This window comes from Charadrius vociferus, unplaced genomic scaffold, assembly GCF_000708025.1.
Source record: "Charadrius vociferus isolate BGI_N301 unplaced genomic scaffold, ASM70802v2 scaffold692, whole genome shotgun sequence".
Lineage (NCBI taxonomy): Eukaryota > Metazoa > Chordata > Aves > Charadriiformes > Charadriidae > Charadrius > Charadrius vociferus.
In genome coordinates, this window is record NW_009647230.1 from 717,075 (window position 1) to 737,359 (window position 20,285).

Here is a 20,285-nt window from a genome sequence, read left to right on the forward strand (position 1 = left end):
TTGAGCTGTTTTGCAGACCTTTAGAACTTGTTTACAATATTCAGCCTTTCAAGTAGAATCCAAAACTTCGCAAAACCATGCTTCAGAGCTGTAGTTTAGGAGAGCATAGAGCTGCCATAAACCTGTATGTGACAACTGAGAGTGAAGCCAAAAATAATGATAAAAAGCCTCAAGTAATATGATGCCAATATTTTTCTTGATGCAAGCCCATATAACCTCTGGATGCTAGAATTATGTTCCATTTCCGTTACTCCCGCTTTACATCTTTGTATGGGACAGTTAGTCAATGGTCTATAAACCATTAAAATGAGGGATAGTCAAACATTCAGGAAATGGATGGCATCTCATGCTACACAGTGAAGACAACTGATCTTTCTGCAGGGTTTCAGGAGCCCCCAGGTTCTTTTGGAACTAATTTGGACTCTTTCATTGGTGGAGGTATGTTATTAACATCTTAAACTTCTGTTTCCTTTCTGCTACCCTTCTTGTTTCAGATGAATGTGGGGCAGGAGGAGCACTGCCTACAATATTGAAGATATTTCCCACACACACACACCTCAATCAACACATCAACATCCTCTGCTTTGTTCTGTTTCTTTCCTGAAAATTCCTGAGATTCTGTGTGATATTTTTGGCTGTGGCTGAGCTCTGAACGGATCTTTTTGCAGAAAATATTTTCTCCTGTTGTGTTTCAGGTTGTCAGAACCTGTATCACCCTCCCCACAAGTGCATCGTACGGAGCGCTGCAAAACAGGAGAGTGGGGAGGGGCAATATATACCTCAGGATGGGCAGCTGTTTCATCTCCGTGAAGAAGAAGAATAATCGGTGTTTCAGAAACCTTCCCTGAAGGGAGAAACCCTGTCTTTGTTCTCCTGGCTACAGGGAAGACAACAGTGCTGGTGTACAAGCCATGCCTCACTCTGATGCCATTTGTCCCTCAGAAGACTCCCTCGGCAACGTGATGTTTCTGACCACAGCCAAAATCTCTCTTCACCCACTCCAGTGAAAATGTGGACCCACTCCACTGTTTACTCATGGGATGTTGTGGTGTTAGGTGACACAGTCAGCTTCAGAAATGCAGGATAAAACACTCAGAGCTTCCTTTTCATGTCTCCTTCCTTTGCAGTGTGTTTCCTTTCGCAGCAGGCAGAGTACAGAGGGACAGCAGATCAGATACAAGAGCCAGGTGATCCCCTGGCTGATGAGGGGGGTCTGCGTTGTCATCGCAAGCGCCGGTGAGTGACTGAATGCCTGGCATTTCAGAAAGAAGCCTGACTCTTATTTTCTTTCCTTGCATTTGAAGGAACTTCAGAGTATTTGACAGGTCTTAAAGCTGTGCGTATCTGCTGCCATGTAAGAAGCTTCCCTCTAATTTAGATAGATACAGTAGATAAATATTACCACAGTAGGGTTTACTAAAAGTCTTTCTTAAATCAACAGCTATGCAGTGTAGTTAGAACTGTATGCATGCAGAGCAATTTTAGGCTTTTTGACATCTTCACAAAGCCAGTGGTGGATACCCATTTTCAAACTCTGAGAATGATTACATGATATCTTGGCAGGCCAAGATGACAGTATGCAGCTGGTAAGCTGTTTCTAGCTGTCATAATAGGTAGTGTTTGAAAAGGAAAAAACAAAGGCTTGCTTTAATGAGGCCTACAGCAGCAGCAAACTGAAGTTATAAACACATTTGCTGCTATTTTGAAATTTTCAGTGAACTTTTTTCTTACTTTACATTCCTTTTTTAAACACATTTTGCTGTCTGCCTTTATAACTTCAGCCACTGCTGTGTGCCGTCTTGTGTAAAACTTGCTGGGAGAGATTTAAGGGTTATTTTTTGTTTGTTTGTTTTTGGGGTGTTCTTTTTTATCTTTATCCCATGTCTCCTTTGAATTTTTCCTTGAAGAAAGAAACTGTTTCCTCTAAATACAACCATTTGGTTGAGTGTAAAAGTGTTAATTGGGGCATTTATTTACTCTGCCGAATTAAATTCCACAGTGATTCTACACAGAGCTTCAGCAAATCCAGTATTTTTTCTTCTGAAAGCCTATGCAGGTGGCGTCAGTACTGGATATTCTGTTTACAAATCATTAATGAAGTGATTGTGGCTTTTTTCATTTGCTCACACTTTTGAACTGCTCAGAGCGACACATTCCTAAATAGGGAACACAAGAGTAGAGAGAAGCACACAATAGCCTTATTATGGGGGCCACACAAACACTGGTAGTGCTGAGGGTTTATATTAACCCAATCAATTAAAGATGTACGGAAAGAGTTCAGCTAGTAGGGGACTGGGAAAAAACGGTACACAGCAATGAGTTGCTAGGCATGCTAATCTGGACTCTGAAATTTTCGCTTAGTGCTATATCTGAGCTTTCTTCCTGCACAATAAAAGGTCCCTTTCAAAGCTGAGAGTCCTTAGCAGTGCAACCATTGGAAGTCACTGCATTCTCTGAATGAAATAAATGCCTTGCTTTAATTTCTATAAGGCTTGTGTAAATTTCCTTCAGTACTAAACCATTAGAATTCCGAAGGAAAAATGCATATATTAGGCTATACTGTATCCCTATTGTGCACTAAACATCAACTCATGCTACTGATATGGAGTTTAAAAGCTTAAATAAAGTGCGGAGCTCCTGCTGGGCAAACAAGCTGAACTGGCCCAATGAAGCAACCTTTTTGTTAAGATTTCTCATTTGAATAAACAGCATGGTAGAACTACTGAATGCAGATGGCTTAAGTGTTCGGGTTCTTCTGGAAGAAAAAATAAGTCTTAGTAGTTTTACTCTTTCATGAACTGAATCATATTTTATGAAGGACAAGTTCCCCAATTTCTCACAGATTGTATGGTAGAAATGAAAAGAGTTAGCTACAAACTGGCTCATGTTGAAGGTTGAATCAAGGCAAAACAAATACACAGATTTTATTCCGTAATTCTCCTGTTGCATGTTCGTCTATGCAAACACATATACACACACATACGCATAAAGAAAGACACGGTTCTAAAAACTACGTAAGGTCTCCAAGGAGTAAATGAAAGTTCTGTGCTTAGGTTTTGCACTATTTTTGTGTTCCGCACTCATCTGCGATACTTTTTGAATTAAACGCAGTATCACAAGCCTATCAAGAGCTATGAAAGACTTAGCACAGCACATAGTCTGTCTTAGAATAGATGCTTTGCTTCAACTTCTGCTGCATTCCCTATCATTTGCTAGGTAGATACTTTCCCTCCTGTCAGCAGAATGATGGTCCTGTTTGCCTCCTTCATCTCTGAAAGCGAGCAGGTGGTGGGAAACTCTACTGATCATGCAAAGAGCTCATAGTGCCATCTCAGATGGAACATAACAACTGAGAAATGCAAACATTAATTTGGGATACCATTTAATGTGATGCCGTTGTGCAAATGAAATCGAGAGTTGACTGCGCTCAGCTGTCCAAGAGATACCCCATTCTCTGCATCTTTTATAGGAGATGAATAAGCTATTAACTGTTGTGGGAAGCATCTGCCAGCTATTTCTACAGGCTTTCCCCCCCTATACTGTAAGAACTGCATTGGTTTTAATTGCTGCTGTTCCATATCTATTTCTTGAAGAGCTATTTCTCTGATCTGAGATAATCTGAACAGAGGCTTGTGCAAGAAGGTGTTAAAGATGTTGAAACGATTCTTTAGCTCCATAAAGTGACTAATGGGCAAATACGAAAGAGCAGGGAGGGTCCGCCAAAAAGCTGTCTTTGAAAGGGTCTGCTGAATACAGAAAATGTCTTGTACTGAAAAAAATATATGGGGAATTGTCAAAATTTGTGGAGAAGAGAGGGAAAATTGTCAAGAGTCAACCAGGTAATCTGATTTCATTTATATCACGAAATACTTCCTAATAATCAACATCTGCAAAACCAAACATGTGAGTGTTGGAAAAAAAGAATGGCTAATGTGCACCAAAACTCCTACGACAGAACTTTCCTCTAGCAGGTTTGTTGCTGTTTGGTCCCAGAAAGGTGAGGTAAATTTCTACCATGTTGTAGACAGCACTAGTCTTTATCTAATAGTTATTTTTCTGCTGATCTCATAGCACTTTAAATAGTTCTGTAGGTCTATGTATTTGAACTGTATATGAAATACCTTTTTCTCTCACTTTTCTACAGAAAAAAAAAACCTGTAAGAACTAATTGCAGTTGTTGGACTGCATGTACAGAGAAGGAAAAGTGGAGTTATGTCCCTATCTGAGGCCAGAAGAAATACTTCTGATGAAAAATCTATCCTGATTTTGCTCATGAGAGTGTCTGTTTTCCTTCCCATTTTTTTTTTAATGGGAAATTCTTGGCAATATTTTTCAGTTGAAGGCCACTATAGAAGGCCACTGTGCAGAGCGCAGAACAGTGAATTCCTAACAGTCACCATTACAAGTATATTTTCCAGCAAGAGCAAAAAATGTCATTATATAAATATCCACACACTATTTTTTTTACGAAAAAAAAAGATTATTCATTTCTATTGTAAACTTTGAAGACTAAGTGCATTCAATATGCAATTTTGTTGGACATTGTCATACTTCTACTTAGAAATAGCAACTTAAGAGGTTATTTATGGAGTTTTATTTGTATTGAGAAGATGTTAACATATATTGCTATGTAACTTGTCTCAGGTTCCTAATGTAAAAATAATCCAAAACCCAAAAAATTAGAAAGAAAAAAAGAAAGAGGGCTGAATAGTTTCATCTAGTAAGGTAGCTAGCATTAGTTGGAACTTTTTTGCAATATGCCTAAGTGGAAACTTGATGATTATCACAGGTAGAAGTGTTATAGTTCAAATAAATACAAGTTTACGATCATCAAGCAGTAAAGTAGCTATTCAAGATATTAAAATGGATTGCCTTACTGCCTGCCAGCTATATTTTTTGAAAGAAAACTACACGGGCATGGAGTATTCAAAAAAGTGAGTTTCAGGAAAAATTCTTGGCTTTTTGTTTTAGTTTTCCCTTTTTCATTTTAGGGTTACTGTTTCTTAACTTTTTAAAATTATTGTTCTAACATGAAAAATGAAAAAGCAAAACTCCCAAATTAATGGTCCAAAAAAATTTTGAAGCTAAGAAATAGTGTGTTGAGTGTGTCATATATGGTCCTTTAAACTCTATTACAGTCAGAGTTGCTCTGATTTACACCTAAATATATGCTCTGATTTTTGTACAGGGACAAACACCAAACCAAGATTTGAAGAAACCTTACAATGATCATAAAATCATAGAATCATAGAATACCAGGTTGGAAAGGACCTCAAGGATCATCTGGTCCAACCTTTCTGGGCAAAAGAATGGTCTAGACAAGATGGCCCAGCACCCTGTCCAGCAGAATCTTAAAATTGTCCCATGTTGAGGAATCCACTGCTTCCCTGGAGAGATTATTCCCATGGCTGATTGTTCTCATTGAGAAAAATTTTCTTTTTGTGTCCAATTGGAATGCTCCCCAGACAGGTAGGTCCCAGTCTATGCTACTCTCCTGGATTATGTTTTCCCAGGTGCAAGACCTCACGTTTATCCTTGTTGAAATTCATAAGGTACTTATTAGCCCACTCTTTCAGCCTATCAAGGTGGGTCTTCCTGCAGGGGGGATCTCCCTTCCAAAGTGTCCACTTCCCCACTTAGTCTAGTATCATGAGCAACCTTCATCAGGGTACACTGATCCCATCATCCAAATAATTTATGAAATTATTAAACAGCATTGGGTCCAATAATGATCCCTGGGGGACCCCACTTGTGACAGGTTGCCAGTTTGAAAAGGAGCTATTTACCACCACCCTCTGGGTGTGGCCTTTCAGCCAGTTCCCCACCCACCGCACCGACCACTTGTCTAGACCATAACACATCAGTTTCTCAAGGAGGAGGTTGTGGGAAACTGTATTGAAAGCCTTGGAGAAATCCAGGTAGACAATGTACACTGCTCACCCCACATCAACTGAGCAGGTTACTTTGTCGTAGAAGACGATCAGGTGTGTCAAGCACCATTTGCCTTAGGTGAATCTGTTCTGGATTTTCCCAATCATGTGCTTCATTTGACTTGTGATAGCCTCCAGGAGGATTCATTCCATAATTTTCCCAGGGACTAAAGTAAGACTGATGGGCCTATTAATTCCTGGATCCTCCTTTAAGTCCTTCTCGTAGATGCTGGTCACATTAGCCTTCTTCCAGTCTTTTGGGACATCCCCTGAACTTCATGACTTCTCAAAGATTATGGAGAGCAGCCTCGCAACAACATCAGCCAGCTCTCTTAACACCCTCGCGTGGATGTTGTCAGGGACCATCGATTTGTAGGGCTCAAGCTCCTGTAATAGTTCACATATCAGCTCTTCCTTCACTGACTGAGTCTGGTTTTGCGTCCACTTGGATGTTTGTTCCCAAGGCCTGGGGCCCAACAGTGCTGGTAAAGACAGAGGTGAAAAAAGTGTTAAGAATGCCTTTTCAGCGTTGTTGGCGACTCATTCACCTCTCCTGTTTAACAGTGGGCCAATATGTTCCTTCTGTTTCTGCTTGTTGTATATGTACTTGAAAAACTTTTTGTTGTTGTTTTTGACATCTCTGGCCAATTTCAATTCGAACTGAGCTTTTGCTTTCCGAACTCTATCTCTGCACACCCTGGCAGTGCCTTTGTAGTTCTCAATGGATATTTGTCCACTTTTCCATCTCTGGTTTCTCTTTTGATTTTGAGCAGACTCAGAAGCTTGCAGTTAAGCCAAGTGGGTCCCTGGCTCTGCCAACTTCCCTTACCTTTAAAGGGGATTAACTGTTTTTGTACTTCCAGAAGAGAGTTGAAAAACTCCTAGCACTCACTAGCATCTTTATCCTCCATGGAAGCTTCCCATGGAATCCCTCCCAACTGAGCTCTGAGCAAGCTGAAGTTTGGTCTTCTAAAATCCAAAACCTTTGTCTTCATACTAACCTTCAGCATGTCAACAGGAGCCCAAGCTCTGCAATACTGTGATCACGGCAGCCAAGGCTATCACTAACTGGGATATTGCAAAGCAGGTTTTCATGGTTTGCGAGTAGCAAGTCCAGCAGTACCTCATTCCTGGTTGGCACATCTAACATTTGTATGAGGAAGCAGTCCGCTACACATTCCAAGAACTTGATGGATGACATGTGAGCTGATGTATTGTTCTTCCAACTAATGCCTGGGTAGTTAAACTCACCCATAAGCACCAGGTTCTGTTGACTCAAAGCTTGCTTAAGTGACCCAAATATTGCTTTGTTGGCCTTATTGTCTTGGTTTGGAGGCTGGCAGCAGATGCCTACAGTATGATCCCCCTTGGAGATGACCCCTCCGATCTTGACCCAGAGGCATTCGATAGGGCTTCCACAATCACCATAGTTGACTTACATGCATTCAAGGTTCTTCATAACGTAGTGTGTGACTCCTCTTCTTCCCTGAAACAGCCTATAGCCATCCATCACAATCCTCCAGTCATGTGAGTTGTCCCACCCTGTTTTGGGTATTCCTACGATATTATAACTTTCTGACTGGGTGCAGAGCTTCAGTTCCTCCTGTTTGTTCTCCAGGCTATGTGCATTGGTATACATGAACTTGAGGTGGTTAGTCCTCTGATTCTCATCTTGGGAGGCAGCTAAGGCACATTTGTCACTGCTCTGGTTGGCCTGACTTATTCCCCAGCTGGTTGTAATGGTGTGAGCATTGCCACTTTGGATCCTGCCCCACAGGTTCTTCAGTTTAAAGCCTGTCTCAGCAAGTTGGCCAGCCTGCTGCCAAAGATTCCCTTGCCTTTGGCTACTCAGTTTACTGCAGAAGTCTTTCTAGATGCTGTCCTGCCTGTCTCCTCTCCTGAACTGAAGGCAGCCCCAAGCTCCTTCACGTCCCAACCTACCTTCATACTGGTATGGCATGCTGTAATTTTGCTGGCATACTTCATCCAAAAGTCTTTGTTTGCCACCCCTTTGTATGAATTTACCTTTCATTTAAACAGCATGAGACAGATCTTAGACTTCCTGTCTTTTCACCTGTGCCTAGTAGGGGAGCAAAGGGACACAATTGCTCTTTTCCTCCTCCTCCAAGTTCAGAACATACATTTTTTGGAATTTTGGCTCATTTTGTATTTGCTTTAAAAGGCAGCAGTGACAAAGGTCTGCAAAAGGACTGAGGTATTCAGACATTTAAGTGTTGTAGGGCAGAACATAGATTGTTGAGAGTCACTCACAGCTTTCTGCTAGCTCTAGAAGCGTGTATACCTGCTACACTTGAATTATGGAAACAGCCTAATTCCTGAGATACTATATGTACGTCGGCATATGCCTACCTCTGTTATAAGACTAAAGAGCATTAGATTTGAGATACAATGCATCCTCTTTGGCAATTTCCTGGGAATATGTTAGTGACTCTGCTAACAAGGCTTACTGTCTGAATACCGTATTTAGATATTTCATTGGCCTAACACTGGTGCCTAATTCAGAACTATCGACTCTGTTATACATTAAAAGACATGTAAAACCAAGGAACCATGATACCTAATAAGGTTTTTTGGATCTATTTTCCCCACCTCAAGTCTGAATCTGTTCAAACTAAGCAGCATAATGACTTAATTCTAATAACATGTTGAGATGCTTCAAGTAATTCAAAGAAATCTGAGAAATGCCTTAACTATTGTCAAAGTTTCTGATACTAAGCCTAATTGGGGGAAAAAGAGCAGCTATTCAATACATCACTCATTTTCATAGTCTTTGGTTAAAAAAGCCTAGTGAGAAAGGAAGCAGAGTTTGATTTTGAGGCTCAAGATGGGGGTGTTGGCATATTCCTTGTCCAAAGAGATGCTTTGATTAGACTGAGCCATCCAGAAGGCCCTACATGACATGTCCTGGACCTTTAAAATGCTATACAACTCCTTTATGTGAAAATCATGCTTCTGCTGTCATCTTTTCCCTTACATGTCTTTTTTCCTACTCTTCTTCCTGACCTCTATTTTTTAATTTCTGCTCTCTAAATATATCCCTTTCTTGTGATACCACCAGGACCAAAAGGACACTGAAGTAAGTGGCCTGGCCATGCAAACAGAGATGAGGCTTTCAGATGTCAGTGTCTCAAGGAATGAGATACAAAATGCCACTTGGGAGACAAAGGTCATCTTTTGGAAGATTTCCCATACTGATATATACAGCCAGAGAACTGTGTGACAGCAGGAAACTTAGGGCAAGGATTTCTTCTCTCTGGTAAGAATTATTCACTGTTTGTTGCATGTGCCCAGAGGGACAGCAATTCCTTGTTGTTGTACACAATTCTGTATTTCTAGCTACTCAACAACACCTCACATTTCTAATTCTTTCCCTGTTGCTCTTTCAAACATGGCCGCTACCCCATCAGGTTCTTCACTGATACATAATACTAGAACATTTGATCTAACAGGAACTATATGCAAAGTAGAATAAATGTGGACAAGTCCTTCAATGATAAGAGATTTTACATAGCCCCTTGGTATAAAAGTGAACTATATTAATGTGCTACAGAACTTGGGAAAATTCAGGTATTATTACAACATTATTATTATTATTATTATTTAAGAGAAAGGAAAAAGATTTAATCTTAAAGACATTAGCATGCAGAAAATGGAAAACTTTCTGAAAATGCTTTATCAGTTATTAATTACTACATATCAAACAATTCTGCAGTAAAGGTTCACTTACAGATTTCCATGCCAGCTTAACCTGGAATAAATTTTGGAAAGTGACACAAAAATAATTGTTAATCAAAGTCATCTGTCAAGTGACCAGGACTGTTACGAGCAGGGTCAGATATCAAAGCAAAAAATGAAACACTCCACAAATCCGGCACTTTGGCAAGTACATCTACAAGAAGACTCTCCAGAATAACTGCCCTCTTTCAATCCAGAAAGAGTTTTAACAGGAGAAGGAACATAGTATCTGACTTTTCCACAATCTTTACCATGAAGACATTTTGCCGTATGATTTGCATTGAAATGCAGCGAGGGCTCACTACAAATCTTGAAACGAGGCAAAACTTGGGTTCTGTTACTGATTGAAAACTCTAACTTGTTCTTGAGCCTGTGGACAATTTGGGGAGATCCACATGATAAAGAAAGAGGATATCATCATTTCACCTATGAAATGAAACACCTCCTTCAGTACTGATGTCAGTCTACCAGCAGGGTAACAGAGAATTTGTCGACAAATTAAAGGCAGTTTGGAGATAAGCATGAAAATGTGCAGAGACAAAGACATGCCTAACAAAAGTTTTGGTATCCAGTGGAAATCCAAGTCAAAATAATAAGTTAAAACTTCCTTGTTTAGATTTCAAATTGACAAAGGAATATTCCAATCACTGATTTATTGAAAAATATTTAATTACTCTGAGTTGTATTGAAATAATTATTAAAATAAGTTGCAGCACAAAAGCATGGATTTGTTTCCAGTGCAGTAGAAAAATTATGTCTGGGAAACTTCAAAAGTAACTTTTCTTTCTCTATTTGGCTTCACGACATGAGGCAAGACTCCCATTGAACTTTCCCTCAGGAGGAAGCGACCAAAAAAATAAACAGGTACAGATGGAAGGAAGAAGTTCAGGAATGTGGTAGTAACATGGAAAATGGCAATTTATCTGGACACAGGATTTTTTCTTGAATTCTGGCAAAAAAATTGCATTAATGATGAAATTATATCAAAGGACTCTAAGGGAGGATTTAACAAATTAATTAGGCAAATAACATGGACCAAATCCTAAATTAATTTTAATAAGAAAATATTTTTTCTTCTAACAGTCACGTTAATTTATGTGTTGTGAAGAAGAGGAAATCCAAGAGGCCCTTGGAATTATTCATCCAATGAGAAAACAGAAAGAGACATGAAGTTGGATGAGAAACTGTTCATTAAGTATTAAAACCTAAGCCAGTCTCCCAACCAACCTGGCAGAAGCCCCATTACTTGACATACGTGCGGCTCAGTTTCACCAAGTTCTCAGATCTGAGAAGCAATGCTATTACATTTTCTGATGAACCTCTCTGCCAGCCCAGGGATTTACCTTTAAAAATTACTGCATACATTTGGCCTTGAAACTTCTTAGCCAAAAATGAGGTGACCTTTAATATATAACTAGCTCTGGCTGACATGTCTTGCCTGGTATGAAATTAAGGAGTTCACTTTCCACCACCTCTTTCTATTTCTGAAAACTCTATCACTTGTTACCGAGCATCCCATAACCGTGTTTCTAACAAAGATTACACTGATATTTCTGTCCAGCTACATGTCCTGCAGGGCTGTTCAGCGGTCTTCCGACCAGTAAAAATGTAATAACATTTTCACATAGTCAATATTTAATTCTGTAAATGCAACTGGTAGTTGTAATCTAGGTTATTAAACACACAGTGATTTATGACGGAGGGCAGACAGTGGAGGGGTGCAGAGCACTAGGAAGGTCCTCTGGTGACAATAAAAAAGTTATAAATTTCATAGCTCTGCCTGAGAAATGTATTTATATCCTATATTAAGAATAGCTTTTTATAAATTTTAATGATCCGTGTTATTAATGGTGCTGTCATCATTACTGCCTGTGCAAGACTGCAGTCTTTTTTCCCTAGTTATACTTTTCCATCAGCTGAAGGTCTTATATTTTTTAAAAAGCTCTTATTAGCAGTTTGCCAAAATATCTTTAAAAGTTATAAGTATATCTTTGTTTCATTGGACTGCAAAGACTGCAAGGAGTATTTTGCATAAAGTTTTACGGCCAAGGTAAAGGTTGGGCTAATTGGACAGAAAACAATTGCTTCTCTATCATGTTTACAAAGCCTAACTCAATACATAGGAATAAAAGTAACACCATATCAAAAAGAGGAATTTATACATGAAAATTGTTCTTAAATAGTGTAGTATGGTGTGTTGGGTAACTAGAAGATAGACAGTTATATGTCAAAGATCAGATATAAACATATACGGTACCACGGACCACGTACAGTGAAATAGACAGTATTTACACAAAAACACGCATTTTTACTTATTTATTTTAGAATGCTCTGTCACCCTCGGCCAAGTTTGCCCAGGCAAGGTAGCCTACAGCCCTGCCTGATAACTTGAACGACTTTCCCATTTATCTGATCTTCATACAAGAACATCAGAAATACAAAAAGAAGTTTGGGAATGGATCAAAAGACAAAAGGAAAAGAAAACAGAGCAGAAGTAACACCATTTCAGCTCTGAGCATTTCTCATTAGTCACCTCTAAAAGCAGAAGCAGACTCCTACAGCAGCCACCTGCTTTACCTCTGTCAGGTATGGAGGCAGGTTTTCTAAGACTATCAGAAGTCAGATGGTAGGCAGCATCCCTCATCCCTCCCACCGCAGGGAGCCAATAGGATAAAGATGGTACACAAACTCCTGATCTGTGGACAATGAAGGAAGGGATGGAGTTCTAGCAGATGTGTTCAGTAGGGAAGAAACACAGCCGTATACAATTGTGTATGTAAGTCACACGGGTCCTCTGACTTACAAGCATAGGTATTTTTAATTATAAAATCAAAAAAATAAACCATAGCTTTATGGGCTATCAGGCACTCTGATGCTTTGGTGATAGCAGCTGTTCAGTTCAGGTAGACATATTGAAGAAGATATGTGAGTTGAAGCAAGGTCCTGTGGTATCATATGCCTGCTGTTTAGTTTTGAAATATTCACCAAAAAAGGAACAATGAACACTATCATTGCAATCTCCAGGCAAATGTGGTTTCAGTGAAGACAGAAAAGAAACTTTAAAGACCACAATGGTAAAGCATCACTTGACTGATCTAAATGCGAACAAAGTTCCATTATCCAGAATCCTAGGAAGGCATTAGAGGCTTACTCCAAATTTGCTTTCATAAGAAAGGAATTTCCATACCATTCCTAATCTGAGAAAAAACATCCTCTCTAGTGCTAAAAGAAAATTAAGTCTTCCTGCAGCCTAGTTCTCTTCCTTTCTTAAGCAAACTCTGCTAACTATATCATATTATATTCCTGTAAACTCATAAGGAAATTATTTGAAATTCAAATGCATTTTCATTCACTAGAAACTCTTCTTAATTAAATCAGCTATTAAGACAAAAGAACAAAAAGAGCAATTCATTTTTAATACAAACTTTTCTAGGATTCTTTTTTTGACAAATATGACCTGCACAATACTTAATATATGTTAATGCTTACCTCAGTTTCTGATGATTGTTTATGGGAATGTAATAGGGATGTTGAATACTACTTTGGGGAGACTGAATAACGCTGACCATTAATGATTACTATGTCAGATGCAGGATGCCTCAGCTCATAGTATCTGTCTTAGCAAGATTATATAGGAGAAAGACTATGAATTACTAAGGAATAAGTCTGTCGGAATGCTTTCCTAAATTTTTTTTTTTTACTAAAAAGTTTGTTTAAAACTCCAGAAGTAGGAAATTCATTGGTTCTTAAGCAAAACTAACAGTATTTGGCTCAGTCTGACTTAGAAAAAAAACCTATTTTGTTCTTCATGATATGTTGCTTTCAGAACACAACACTATGCAGTGTAAGAATGCTAAACAGTGCTTTTCTGATTCATGAATGAAAAAAGCTTTTATTCAAGGTGATTACAGAGTGTTCTATTGATTTAAGTAGTGGGTATTTACTCCAACTTTCCCTTAAATGACTACAAAACAGGAGGGTTTACCTCTATCTAACAGCATGATCTCAAAATGTAAATGTACAGTTCCAGGACATCTGCACTTAGTCATAGAGGCTATTATCTTATTTTATGGACTAAGCACACAAAAGAACCGATATCATAGATAAAAAGATGATGTGCTACTGCCACTTGTTATGAAGTCAGATAAAGCAAAGCAAGGCAGGAGCAATGATTCAGCAAAGGAAACAGGAAGGCATCTTGGTGGGAACGGTTTGTTCCACCTGAGTTTTGCGTCTTAGCTAACTTAAAATATAACAGAAAATGTGATACTGATTGATACACATTTGAAAGCTGAGGGGGGAAGAAGCAAAGAGAAAAGCACTTTCTCAGTTGTAACATCATATGAAGATATTCTAGTAAGAAAGCATCAAACTGTGAAAAAAAAAAAAGAAATGTCAGGGAACCTCATTGTAATTCTAGAGGGTCTCTTTGAAAGCTTCTAGTAGCATTTTTAAAAGTAAGCCTAGACATACTCATCATCTCAAGGAGAGGCAGGAGGCTTCCTATTCAGCAGACAGAGAAAGGGAAGAAGCAAAAAATGCAGTCAGCAAAAGCTGGCTTGCTTACTGGGAAGCTGCTGAAAATGCACAGTGGGAAACATCAAGGAGAGTCTGACTGGAGCCCCTTTAAGAAGGAGTTTTCTGGGAAACAGGTGAATCTCTGATACTCAAAGCCATAGCCTTTTTTTCCCAGCCAGCCCTTTCTCACAAAGCGTAGGTGTTGAAAGAGGTTGGTGACGCTCTCTCTCATAACAGTATCTTGGTTACAACAGTGGTTCCTAAACACACCGGGCCACTGTAAACAATAGAATCACAGAATCATCTAGGTTGGGAGGGACCTTTAAGATCACCGAGTCCAACCATCAACCTAACACGGCCAAGTCCACCACTAAACCATGTCTCTAAGCACCACATCTACCCATCTTATAAATACCTCCAGGGATGGTGATTCCACCACTCCCTGGGCAGCCTGTTCCAATGTTTCTTGGTGATCACTGCCTCTCTTATCAAACTTGAGTTTCAAATGCTTCTACATCCCTGATGCACAACAGTGCTATGGCCTTGTAGTTGGCTAGTAACCAAAGGACCACATCTGGAGGGGCCTCTGGCAGAGGACCCACACAGGCTATAAAAGACTTCCACTGCATAAGAGAATTGAAATCTGCGCCTTCCCTCTCTCTAAGCATTATTATAACCACCAGGCTATACATACAGTGCTCCTGGACAGGGTTGCTCTGTGTTCCATCTCACACCTATTCCACTTTTTCCAAAGAACGTAAGATTTTCTGTCTCATCTACGAATTCCTCAAGATTACTGTTCATTTGCTTATTCATTTACTTTTCCCTTCTACTAATAGAGTGTGAAATAGTGAGGAATAGAACTTCTTGTGGTCTACCCTTGCAGAGAAATTCTGTCTAGCAGCTATGTCAGGGAGACTACAGCAGAACAATCTATTCAAATAGGGCTCTGGAAGTCTCACTGAAATCTTGCCTTAGCTCTCACCCTTGCAGTCTTTCATGTCCTAATCTGTACTGCCCTCCTGTATCTTTTAAGCTCACTTTCCTTCACTCTCCTTTTCTTTCTTTTTCTTCTTTTGTTCTTCCTGCTGTTTCCCTATACACTGTAACTATCCTAATAGAAATGGAAACAACAAGGCTCTTTGCATTTGTCAAATGACTTGTCTGCTGTGGTTTTCTGTAGAATTCTCTTCTATTTTATCTGCTTTGTCATTCTAGATAACAACCGTTTTTCTGCAAGGAATATGTCTATATTTGTTAAGAAAGCAGTTACACTATTTTGGGTACTGCCACAACCTAAATCATTATCATCATCTTTCTGAAAAAGTTTTACAGATACATATATGTATATATATATACAAATACATACATACATTTTCAAGCCCCAAGGCCTATCCTTTATTTATGGGAAGGAAAATATGGTATGATTTCCAGAAACTACACAAGAAATACATGAAGGGTGCCAGATCCCACACTGGCAAGTGAAAAAGGACAGCCACAAATCCTCATCCTCCCATTAGAATGATGGAGTAGTTTCAAGACAAAGAAAGAACAACTGGATTGAACTAACGCATACACACGCTGAGGGCTGGGGTGAATAAGCACTTTTTATTGTTAATGTAATGGTTTGGAGTTTTTGTTTTCTTTTAAATAAGTAACTGGAAAGACTAGTGAAAATTACAAATACAAGAAAGAACTGACGGTATGAACGAAAGAAGCAAGATCTGGAAAAGAAAAAGGCAACATGACCACAAAAACCTTGTGGTGGTCCCAAAGGACCCAGTAGAATCTGTGATGAATTTCCCTTTGACTTTGGTGGGACACTTGCAATATTCCAAGCAACAAGAAATGGAAAAGACTTTAAAACAACCAGTTGGCAAACAAACACATCAGCTGTGTGCTCCACCTAATATCATCTATTTCTTTCTCTGCACTTCTTGTTGAAATCCGTTTAAGTCCCAATTCTGCAAATACATGCTTAATATTATGCAACTACTGAGATCCACTGGAGTCTGAAATGCTATATTTTCAGATAAACTAAATTACTCATAGTAAAAGTAAGATCAGGACTTGCAGCTATAAGCTCTTTACAGCAGAAATCTTAAACAGCAACCCAGCCCTTGAAAGTCTGTATTGACTCGAAGAGCAGGACTAGGATAACTCCGTCAAATTTCATTCCTACCATTTGTAAGTCCTACTTCATCCTAAAATGCATTTTATAAAGAAAATAGCAATGATAAAAAATGGCTTTTGTGGGGTGTTTAGCATCTCTTCTCTAATGCCACTCTGCCTAGCTTCCAAGTGCATTTAAGACTTACTGAGAGTTTATCTACTTCTGGTCGTACACATGCGACAGCCCCCTTACTGTCCAAGCAGTAGAGTCTGGAGGCAGAATGAGCAGAGGTGTGACAGACAGTCACAGACGCAGAAAAATAAGAAAGTAATAGAGCTCACTGACTAGTGTCATTTCATTCATCTTCACTGTTCTGCCAGTATTAACCAGTCGCTGTATAGATCTGTGTAGGAATCGATCAACACATTGGCAGTCCTGCAGTCTATCATCCAATTGAAAATGTTATAGTTCAAGTGAAAGGTGTCCCAGGAATTCCTGAGTTTAAATGTAATGGGAGAGCAGGAAAATGTAAAATGCAGCACTGAGAGTCAAAATTTCTGCTAAATTTGTGTTTCTCAGATGTAAAGTAATTCACAAATGAGAACTATAAGGGAATGTTATTTTCTCGTATTTCAACATTTTTTATTCCACCCAGTGTTTTTGAATTATTTTTTTACTTACAGAATTTAGATATTTACAATATTCTTAATTGTATGTTAAAGTATATATAAAAAAAAAAGGAGACTAGAGTCAAAATTTCTGCTAAATTTGTGTTTCTCAGATGTAAAGTAATTCACAAATGAGAACTATAAGGGAATGTTATTTTCTCGTATTTCAACATTTTTTATTCCACCCAGTGTTATTTAGATATTTACAATATTCTTAATTGTATGTTAAAGTATATATAAAAAAAAAAGGAGACTAGTCAATACATCGATCCCAAACATGGCAGTGACCTCATTCAAATCAAGTCAGACTGACAATACACCTGAATTCCAGGACAGATATGTCTGAATTACCTACTGCTTCTTGGCATCTTTTTTTACTGAAGAGATCCCATTTTGACTTATTTCAAACAAGAATCAACACTTACCTTTGTTAAAATCATAAAACAAGAACCTTTCATGTTCCAGGAAACATAACACGTGCAAAAACAGATCTTAAAAACTGAGTTGTTTTTTTCTTGACTAATTTTACCTCTCTTCATGATATAAATATACTGTCTTATCATTGAATAAGACATATGCTGACTTTTAAAAATCTTCAACTTTTTTTTTTATTTTTTATTATTACTTAGACAGCCTAAAGCCTCATAGAATTTGCTTGTTCTTTGCATGTTTCAGTAAGAAAAGAACTGGAGCTTGATTCTGCAAATCTGTATCCAGTGCTATTAGGGCAAGAGCACTCCACAGTTCATACCACAGTTCTACAACCCTAATTATCCAAAGTGAGGAAGCCACGTTGGTTCAGCAAGGTAATAGTGCCTACCTGCTTCTCAGCTGACGCGCACTCAGACCCAGCCACCTTGCAAGCCATGGACAACAAACAGTGAGAAAACAATGAGATAAGAAACAGTTCTAAACTAGCTATTACAAGCAATCGGTTTAGACTCAAGTAAACCTTGCACTCAAAGAAGCTTTGCCGTAAATAAATGTGGGGCCTGATTCAGCTCTCACAGCAGAGTAAGGTAGGATATAATCTCTCAAGTCAAGGGATTTATGTGAGTGAAATCAAGTATAAAGGTGAAAAGAACCAGTAATGCTTAAATGTTTGAGAAATTTTTGAGAAGGGGTTCAGAAGATGCATTCTTTTGGCTACACCAAGTGCATTAAAAGAATAAATACATACACATACTGTTACATTATTCATTAAAACTTGACATCCTTAGAGTTTGTAGCAAAGCATGGAATTTGGTAGGACTATTGCATGTTTACCTTCTACTTTTCCTAGAAATGCTCAACCAAACATGATCTCTGGAAACTTTTGTTTGCATAGATGTATAAAAGCTCACACCCTCAGCAGCCTACATCCTCTGAGCATCCTTCAGCTCCTCACAATTTTGACATTGGAAGAAGCCTGAACACTTTTTGTGCTTACAGAGCAATTAGCCACATTTCATTTCAGACTGTGGGAACAGAGTTTAGGAGGCATGCTTATCTGGAGAAAGTGAGAAAGGGAGTATAAGCAGCCTGGCACTTGAACAGGGCACAAGAACAGGGAGAAGCATTGGTTTGGGACCCTTGGCCCAGTGTTTCTTCACTGAGTAAGGGCTCAGACCTCAGGAAAAGGTCAAGCTAGTATTTCCCAGTAGCCAGTACCAAATAAAACTGCTTTTTGAAAGAGGTACTATTCTTTGCTTTTACCTTTTTGTTGTGATTGTTGTTGAAAACAGGCCTTTTTAAGCCTCACCCGCGGGCAAACCATCCCTAGTTATATAATTCATATTTACTGAAAAATGAGTCAAACATGGACACATTACTTTTGCCCTTATAATTTAACTTTTTACTATTTTCAGATTTCACTGGTAGGTGTGCAGTCCCTGCAATGCCAGCAGAGCAGTTTTGCAACTCTACCCATGAATTGTGTTTACATGTATGGAGCCACACTCTCTAGAAAGAGCAGAACTATGGAAGGTGATCAGCTCTACCATATGAAGAGATTCTGAACTTATCTTGAATGCAGAATCCATTTTTCTAGCTCAGCATCTCAGTTTTTTTATGCAATGGGACTTCTCCTCTAGAGTAACAACTCTTATTACTATGGGAATATAAAAGCTTTAGAATGCCTTGTGCTGGATCAGCTACAACTGGGAAGCTACTGACTGCAAAAGCAGCTCTTCAGAGTAGAAGAATCTGAATCAAATGTAGCTGTGATTATTTTTTTTTCTTTGGACCAACTCTTTTAGACTTTGTTTTTTTCTGCAACTGTTCTATTACAGTAGTTGCTGAAGTGCCTGAATGACAACTAGGGTGTGAGCAGCAGGAGAATAACCCATTATAACTGGCATAAGTAGTAGATCCCCTGGGTGACTATTTGAACGCTTTACAATACCCACAAAATGAATGAGGCCTTTTTTATTACTATTATTTGCATCTATAATCAAGCCAATAGTAAATATGACCAGAACAAATCTACCTAATGTGTCCTGCCTATCAATCAAGAGGTAATTAGAATACTCAATATACTTGTGAGAACATGCTGTCTTGATAATTATGATATTTGCTCCCTGGAATTAGATAATATAAGGAAAGAAAAAGGTTTGGAAACCACTGCCTTCCATGTGCTCTGTAGTTGTGTATGAAGCTGAGAAAATAATTTAACAGATCTCTGGTATTGCAAGTGTAATTCTTTATCTGTCTTTCCAGTACAGTAACAATTATGTCATCAAAGTATATGAGTAAACAAAGGAGCTCCTACAACATTATTGGTAGGCTACATGTCAGAAATCATCTTTATTGATCAGAAACACTGGGAAAACAGAGGAAGTGAGGAAAAGGTGTCATTTTACAGGTATGTTTAAGCCTTGTAAACATCTCTGAAAAACACCAGTGCCCGGTTCTGATATTCATACCACATTCTTATTCCTATGTGAAGTCTCAGGCAATTCTCATAAGAATTTAACAAAAGAATATAAAAACTGGTGTACTAGGTCAGACCGGAGGCACAAATTATGTCTAGTCTCTCATGGGAATGAGAAATGGATGCCTAAGCACAAAAGAATAGTGACTGCACTGGGGTACTTACCACAAATACCATTCCAGCTTTGAACAATTTGCAACATGAGCCTTCTGAGCCAGAGGTAGTAACCTTGTACTTTACAGTCTTTTCCATTTTCATTCTCTTTTTCACTCCTTTTCTTTTTCATCCATTCAGCTCTTGAATTCTTGCAAATATTTGAGCACTAATAGCATCCTCAGCTTGAAGTTCCTCAGACTAGATATATTGTGTGACAATCACACGGACATTTG

General features: G+C 38.7%; 1 pseudogene; it reads right to left on the reverse strand.

Annotated features, from left to right (window-relative positions):
• Nucleotides 1–5,396: 5,396 nt before the first annotated feature.
• Nucleotides 5,397–7,877, reverse strand: LOC104281779 (annotated as a pseudogene).
• Between the last annotated feature and the right edge of the window lie 12,408 nt (nt 7,878–20,285).